Below are 8,197 nucleotides of genomic sequence, written 5' to 3' on the forward strand. Positions count from 1 at the left end.
CCACGTGATGATTCACTTACCGGATGAGGAACTTCTATCGGACCCGTCAACTATCGATGGATGTATCCGATAGAAATGTATATAATTGCCATAAATACTGTAGTTCGTGATGTATGTACGACGTGACTAATTTTATATGATATTTTTTTATTGATGCAGACTATTGGGTGAATTAAAAAAGAGTGTACGGAACAGGGCAAAGCCCGAATGATTAATCGTGGAGGCATGGGTCTCATTTGAGTCGCTTACATTTTGTGCAATGTACCTACAAGACGTTGAGACTACGTTCAATCGACAGCAACGCAATAATGACGGTGGTGTGAAAAGTGAAAAACTTTCTGTTTTTGCTCAAATTGCACGACCCTTTGGCGATCCAATCAGAAGGGGGTCATTTGACAAAATGGACATGGAGGTAGCACATTGGTTTGTACTTAACAATTGTGACGAGACACTTACCTACCCAGATGAGCATGAAGAGTTGATAAAGCAAGAACATCCTTCACATTTATATGCCAAAAAGCATCGTGAATTGTTTCCTCAATGGTTTTGTGAAAATGTAAGTTGTTCGTGTTTTGGGTTATTTGCATAATTGTAAATGTTAAACTAGCATGACAACTTTTTCTCATTTGTTTAGGTGAAGAAATTGAAGGAAATGAATTTGCCTGCTTACACTGAAGAATTGTACAACTTGGCTATTGGGCCCCTAAGTGCAGAATTGTACTTCGGTTGTCATGTAAATGGCATTAAGTTTTTGGCAGCTGATCGCGATGACAAGCTTCGTACGCAAAATAGTGGGGTACATGTACCGAGTGCGGGCGACATTGCAGACATTGATTTCTATGGAAAACTAACAAGTGTTGTGCAATTGCTTTACAAAGATCGGTTTCAAGTTATCTTGTTTAAGTGTCGCTGGTTTAATACAAACCCACATAGGGTTAGAGGTGTTAAGCGAGATGATGGTTTGATATCGGTCAACACTAACATATGCAGATACACTGCGGGTTATGACTATTGTACAAGAACCGTAGGTCCTTAAATCAAAATACCGATCGACTCCATTATGATTGACCTCAGGGATCCGAGCGCGAGAACGACGATGTTGACGTGCCTACAGACGATGAGGAATGGGAGTCTGAATATGACGATTGTGATGATATTTATTCTAGTTCAAATGAGAATTAATGAAAAATTGTGATGTAAATGTAATGATATTTATTGAATGGTATTTATTTTGTATCCAGACAAAAGTTTCCTTTAAAATTTGTAACATTATTAATATAAAAAATGTTTATTTATTTAAACCAAAAATATATTAAATTTATATATATGCGCGACGACATTTTAGAAATGTTTGTTCCACAAATATTTAAAAATTCATTTTTTTCTAAATTGTTGGCGTGACGAAAATTTAAACACCCTCGTCGTTCAAACATATAAAAATTTCATTTTTTTGCCTAAATTGGCCACGTTTTTATTTTGACACCTTCACTTTATCTCTCTCTATCTCATACGCACTCAATCTTTCTCTCGATTATGTCCGAACTCAAGGCTTAAGCTCCTCTCTCTCTCTCGGTTCTCTCAAGCTCCTCACTCTATCTCTCTCTATCTCAAACTCACTATCTTAGTGTCTCCCTCTCTCCCTCTCTTGCACTCTCTATGTTTCTTTGTCTCTCTGTCACTTTTCCTCTCGCATCTGTCGCACTCCGTTGCCACACCCTTTCCCCGCCGCCGCAACATTATCCAGTCTCCTTTAATTCGTCTCCCTTAATTCAATTATTTATAAGTGAAATTTTCTCAATTTTTCTGTTGAATTGTTTAATTACAACATTTAGGGATTTAGGGTTCGAATTGGGAATCCTAGGTTAGGGATTTAGGGTTCGAATTGGAAATCCTAGGTTATTGATTAATTTATTAATTAGTTATTATAAATATGTATTCGTATTTTGTTTCTAGATAATGAAAAATGTGTTTTACTGGGACAAAATTTTTTATTAGGATAGTTAGAAATTTGAAAGGATTGAAATTTCTGATCAACATTTAATTAATTTGTTGCTTTCACATTGTTTTCAACCAAACACAGCTTTAGCAGTATATACATTGTGTATCTGTGCGTGTGTTTTTCTTAAAGGTTTGAGAAAAACCTTTAAGAATTTGCAGTTATTTGAAGTTATTTGAACTTTAGTTGAATTTGCAGAATGTGGATTAATTGTTTCGCATTTGTTTTTGTAGCCATCCAGGAACTTTTCTACCGCCAAGGGAAGAAGGAAGTGAAGGTTCAGGTAATTCACGGTTTCATTTAAAAGAAAAATATTTTCTTGGCTTATTATTGTACACGGGCATCAAATAATGAACTAAATATGAGTTAATTGTAGCTGTCATTACTCTCTATTCTCATGCTTTACTGAAACTGGATTGGTGCTTTTGAATTTTGTTTTGGACTCAATCATTACTTGCTTGTAGGCTTGACAATTCTTGATATGACCTGATAACCCGACACGACACGACTCGACATGAAATTAACAAGCGTTCGGGTCGACACGATAACGAATCAGGTCGTTATCGGGTAACCCGATGAACACCTTGTTAAGAAAACGAGTTAGTTCGGGTATACAGGTGGGTAACACAATAAGCAGAATATTAATTTAATAATTTTATAACCCTAAAAAAATACTATAATAATTATATATAATAATTTAACAATTTTATACCCCTAAAAACTATAATAATTATATATATATATTAAATTAAATTAAAAAAATTGGTAACCATTGGATCAGTTGAGATTTAATCTCAGCCATCCATTATGCATTAGATTGGAGGCTATTCTTCTCTTCTTTCTCATTCACTCTGATCTCTCCAGTCTAGACTTACTCCTGCGCCGTCTCCTTAATACGCATTTCTCTCGCATCCTCCTTCGTTCACTTCCTTTAACTCGACTCCGGCAGCCACAAGAAAACCACACGTTGAATTTTGTATTTTTGGGTATTGTGTGTGTGTGTGTGTTTTTTTTTTTTTTTTTTTAAACTAGTGATTTGGGGTTTTCGTTAAAATTAAAACTAATGGCTGGGGATTTTTTGGGTTTGAGGTTTCTGGGGTTTTCTGATTTTGGAGATTCTGGAGTTTATGGGTTAGGGCATGTTTGCTAACATTCAAAAAACCCATCGATCGAGCAAGCGTGCTTCGCAAGCTTAAAAGTCACAAAATGAAGAGGCATAAATAGAATCAAGCATTGAAATTTGGGAGTATAGATGTAGTTATGTAAATCAACTTTATTATGTCATGCAATTTAGTCGTATTGTAAGCCGTAAGGTGAGATTCATTACTTAAAGTCATATATATATATATATATATATATATATATATATATATATATATATATATATATATATATATATATATATTGGGGATATGTTATTAGGGGGTTGGGGAGGTTATATATTTATATATTGGAGATATATTATCAAGGAACTAGGGAGGTTAGAATTCAGTTGGCTTATGAGGCAGGCAACGATAGAGTAGTGTTGCCCCACCTATTTTTGTTTTACTGTAGTAGTAGATGCAATGTCTTAATTACTTGTATGGAATTATTTGTCCCAAGTATTGGCAATTGGCAAACAAGTCCTTTTTTGTTTATTGTGAACGCTGTGAGTTCATTTGTATCTATGTTTCATTTGGGGTTTATTTACTTGAAGTTAATATTTGGGGTTTATATTTGTTTTCCAGATTTGGAGATTTGGAGATTTGGAACAAGCAAAGCAATTAAGCAAGGCTGCAACCTGGAAATGCAGGGTATTTTTAATTGAACTGTGAACTTGAAAGTAAATTTGAATTGGATTGTGATTTGTGGATATGTGAATTGGATATGTGAATTTGAAATGGATATGGATAGGTGAAATTGAATTGGATATGTGAAATTGAAATTGAAATGGATATGTGAATTTGAAATGGATATGGTATGAAATTGGTATGAGCAAGATTTTACAGTTTTGTTTTTCTTTCTTGAAGCAATGGATGCTGTAAAGTAAGATTTTACGAACCCTAGTGATGGAGGGTCAGTGGAAATTACAATGGGAATACAACCTAATGATGGAAGTGAAAATATAGAAGATACAAATACAAGTCCGACAAAGAAAAAGGCTAGAGTGATCAAATTAGGTAAGCGAACACTCAAGTCTCCTGTTTGGAAAACTTTCAGCAAATTGACTACTATTTTTTAAGATGGTAAAAGTTGGGCTCAATGTAAAGATTGTAAGAAACTGGTCATAGATGATAGTCATCATGGGATGGGCTCAATGTAAAGATTGTAAGAATATGGTCATATTTGAAAACATGCCCCAGACTGACTGGTGGATTATTGTCGGTGTCTGAATTATGTTCCCAAAACTTTGATCTTGTTGCATCAAAATCTGCATTTAGTATTGGGGTGGAGTACTAGATCAGTATCGTAGTTCATTGTTACCAAAAACAATTCAAGCTTTGTTGTGCACACGAGATTGGCTACTTGGAAAAGGATGTAATATATTTTTATATGGTATAGTACTATTGTTTTATTTCTTTTCATAATTATTTGGTAAACTTCTCAGAATTTGAATGATTTTTAATGTTTGATTTTTCTATACTTAGTTTATGTGGAAGAGAGTTTTGACGTGGAAAACTTTACTAAAAACATTATCAACATAACTCTTGAAGGCAATAGATTAAGCCAAAGTTCCAATACAATTTTCTAATGGTGATCGATGAAAATTGAGGATTTTGTAAAAGGAATAACATGCAAGCTTTGAGTTCCATTGGCAAAGTCTAAACTTTTGAGAAAGGCTTCACAACCTTGAAAACAAAAACTCTTTCATTTTGCATATCCTTGCACATTTAATATTTTGTAATAGACTAGTAGTGTATGAATGTTTTTTTTTTATTAGGCTCTTATTTTCGAGTGTAGATATAGTACTTAAATGACAAATGTGTTTTAAAGTTTTGAAGTAATACTTATGTGGCAATGTGTGGTATGTGCAAATTTAAGAAAAAAAATTATTTTTCTTAACGTGTCATAACGGGTCAAGTCACTTTATCCGTTGGGTAAAGTGACCCGACTTGTTAAGGACACGTTAAGATAATGGGTGTGACACGACACGACCTGTTAAGATAACAGGTGTTACACAAAAACGACACAAACACGACAGACACGACCCATTTGCTAGGCCTACTTGCATGTTTTACTGTGTTGATAGAATTCATAGTTTTGACAAAATAATTAAGTAGCTTAATTATTTCCTTTTCCTAAGAAGGTTAACAAACACATGGAGTTCACAGCGAAGTCAATCAAACAAACCTAAGATTGACATGTTTCTTTGTGAGCCTTTGATTCATTGCATCTTGCATATGGAATCATAAGTTCTTAGGTGCATATAGCTAGCACTTAGTTGTCATTCCTTTATCATTGTTTTTCGATGAAACAATATAACAATATGGTTTATGAATTGATAAGACGCTATTCTGAAAACAAGCACACTACTTGATCATTCCTTTTTGTTTATGAATTGTGAAGATGTGAGGAATTGTCTCAAATTTAAAACTTACCTTACCTTGTAAGGGCTTTCAAAGAACTGGGTTACTCACTTCATTGCTATTTGAGTTTAGAGTATAATCCCAACTTCCTTCATAATAACATCTGAACAATTGTGTTCAATTTCTTCATGGTTTGGGGTTGTTTATTCTGTAATGTGTTTACTATCTAGTATGAGTATAGGGAAAGAGGTTGAAACTTTTAGCTAGGGTGACCTTAACTTCTAGCCTTACTTGAGAAAATTTATGATAGTAGAATATCTTCTATATTTCATTCCTTTTTTTTTTCTTCTAAATTTCATTAAGCCAACTTGTAGGCATTTGAAAATTTCAACTGATCAGTTAAAGTACTTAAATATAACAAATTCAAGTTATATATGTCTTTTACTTTATATTCATTCAAAGGAGCATGAATAAAATGTTCCACCCCTTATGTAAGCATCATATTTTTAGTGTGGGCCTTAGCTCCCTTCTTCTTTTGAGTGTGACTAATTGATTAAGATTTATATTGGGGTATACCGAGTGAGAGATAAACTATCAGAATGAGCGAGTTTATTGGGTGTTTTAGGAACTCCTTTAGAGACTATTGAGAGGAATTGAGATGAGTGAGTTACAAATGAGTATGTGACACAAAGAGGAGTTAGGAAAACATTATTCTTTTTATTGACATTTTGTTGTAACCCACAAAAGCTTTTAAATGTCATCGCTTTTTGCAATTGTCCGAATTCAGAAGACAAATTATAGGTTGGAATTCACCTATTTTAAAGACTGTATCAATAATAGTATATGTTTTCACAATTCATAAACAAATAGGAATGATCAAGGAGTAAAACTGCGGAGCTAATGAGAATTGGTAGTTTTTTCATGTTGAACTTGCTCTTTTTCACTAAGTGATTTGAAATATCAAAACAAAAATTGTGTGTGATTTGGTGAGCAATCTCTTATGTTGCAGTAATTATGATGTTAAGACCATCTGCATTTAGCCATGCTGCTTCTAACTTAATTGTTGGGTTGAAGAACATGTAGTTCTACCTTTTACTATGGCCCTAAATCTAGGAAAACCTCACTAATTTTCACCATGCAGATTCTAACTATTGGCTTATTAAACCCCTCAGGAAGGGAAAATGAAAAAGAAAACGTAAAATGTAGACAAAACCCCATTTGATTGTTAAGGCCTTCTAGGGTTTTTCATGACAAACATGAGTTTTCCCTCAATTATTCCTAGTGGATTCTAGGGTTTGCTAATGGATTCTACCTTGACGTTATCATTCGATTTCCCTTCAATATATTTGTTGCATGATATATGTCATTGTAGATGGGTTAATTTGTTTGTTTGTTTTTATGACAAAACTTGTTCCTTGCAATACACTTTTTTATTCCTATCTCATGTTTTCATTCACCTTATATATGTGAACTGAAATGCATATAATAAGATCATTTCTAAACAGATTCATTATTGTTTTTTTTTTTGTAGATGTCGAACTTAATATCAAACCAGCGGGCAGATAGTAGGGGCAACATACACTTTCTCCAGGAGGTGTGCTTTTGCCACCTCCACACCTGATATGGGCACGACGGGTGTCCCTCCGATCATGCCTTTGAGGCCAACGTGTCTATGGTCCTGCATCATTGACTTCTTTGGTGACGTATCCTGTACTAAGCACCCGGCGGACTCATCGACGACCTCGAAGTTCTGAGGAGACTCAGCAGTCTGGTGAGGCTTCCTTTGTCCATAGAGAGGAGTCCCAAACAGGTAAGCTTGCTCTGTACATTGATTAGCTTGCTTCTGGTTTCATGATAGTTAAAGCAACATTGACATTAGTATGTAGGCATGCTTGAACCTTCAAAACTATCACATTCCCAATAAGTAGAACGAACTTATTAAGAACTTTGCTTTTAGTGCTTTGCCTCTATTGTTGTAAGTTCGTGTAATCCCACAAATAAATGCTCTCTATATTAGTAGAACCACTACTGTAAACGATTAAGTTGGCACACCTGGGCTTGGAAGTCAAAACTTGTTGCAGACTCGCAGTGTGAAGACATATCAACAAGTTATAAATTTTGTTTTCACATCCCCAATTGGTATAAACTGTTTGAATTGTTGTGTGGATGTGTTGTTTTTGTTGTTATATTGTCTTCAGGCTTTAGGAAATGTTATAGTTTTAAGGGAGTTCTGCCGAATTTTCAGTAGAAAATAGAATTTGTCTAATGTTTATTTTTTTTAATTGGTAGGTTAAAAAAAAAAAAAAACCAGGGGCCCTTGTAAACTACTTAAGACACCACATATCACGTGCACCACGACTGAGAAGATCACCATTACGTGGGATCCTCGACATCGTGCAGCTATAACAGATAAGTAGCACAATGTGTTGGCCACTGACGTTGACCATTGCCCCCTCATGTGGGAGTCATGGAAAGCTGTCCTATCTGAAGTCAAGGAAGTCTTTCTTCATGAATTATCGTTAAGTATTTTCAACTTCAAATACTAAATTTTTATTAAAGTATATAAAGATTTTAAATTTCAACTACTATTTATTTGTTCAGTTTTGGATCATCAATATGAGTTCTCCAACCTTGATGCCAATCAAATGTAATAGATCAACGACCTTTGCTCTGGTAGGTTCACTCAATGGAAGAG

The sequence above is a fragment of the Malus domestica genome, chromosome 02 (assembly GCF_042453785.1).
Source record: "Malus domestica chromosome 02, GDT2T_hap1".
In the NCBI taxonomy this organism is placed as follows: domain Eukaryota; kingdom Viridiplantae; phylum Streptophyta; class Magnoliopsida; order Rosales; family Rosaceae; genus Malus; species Malus domestica.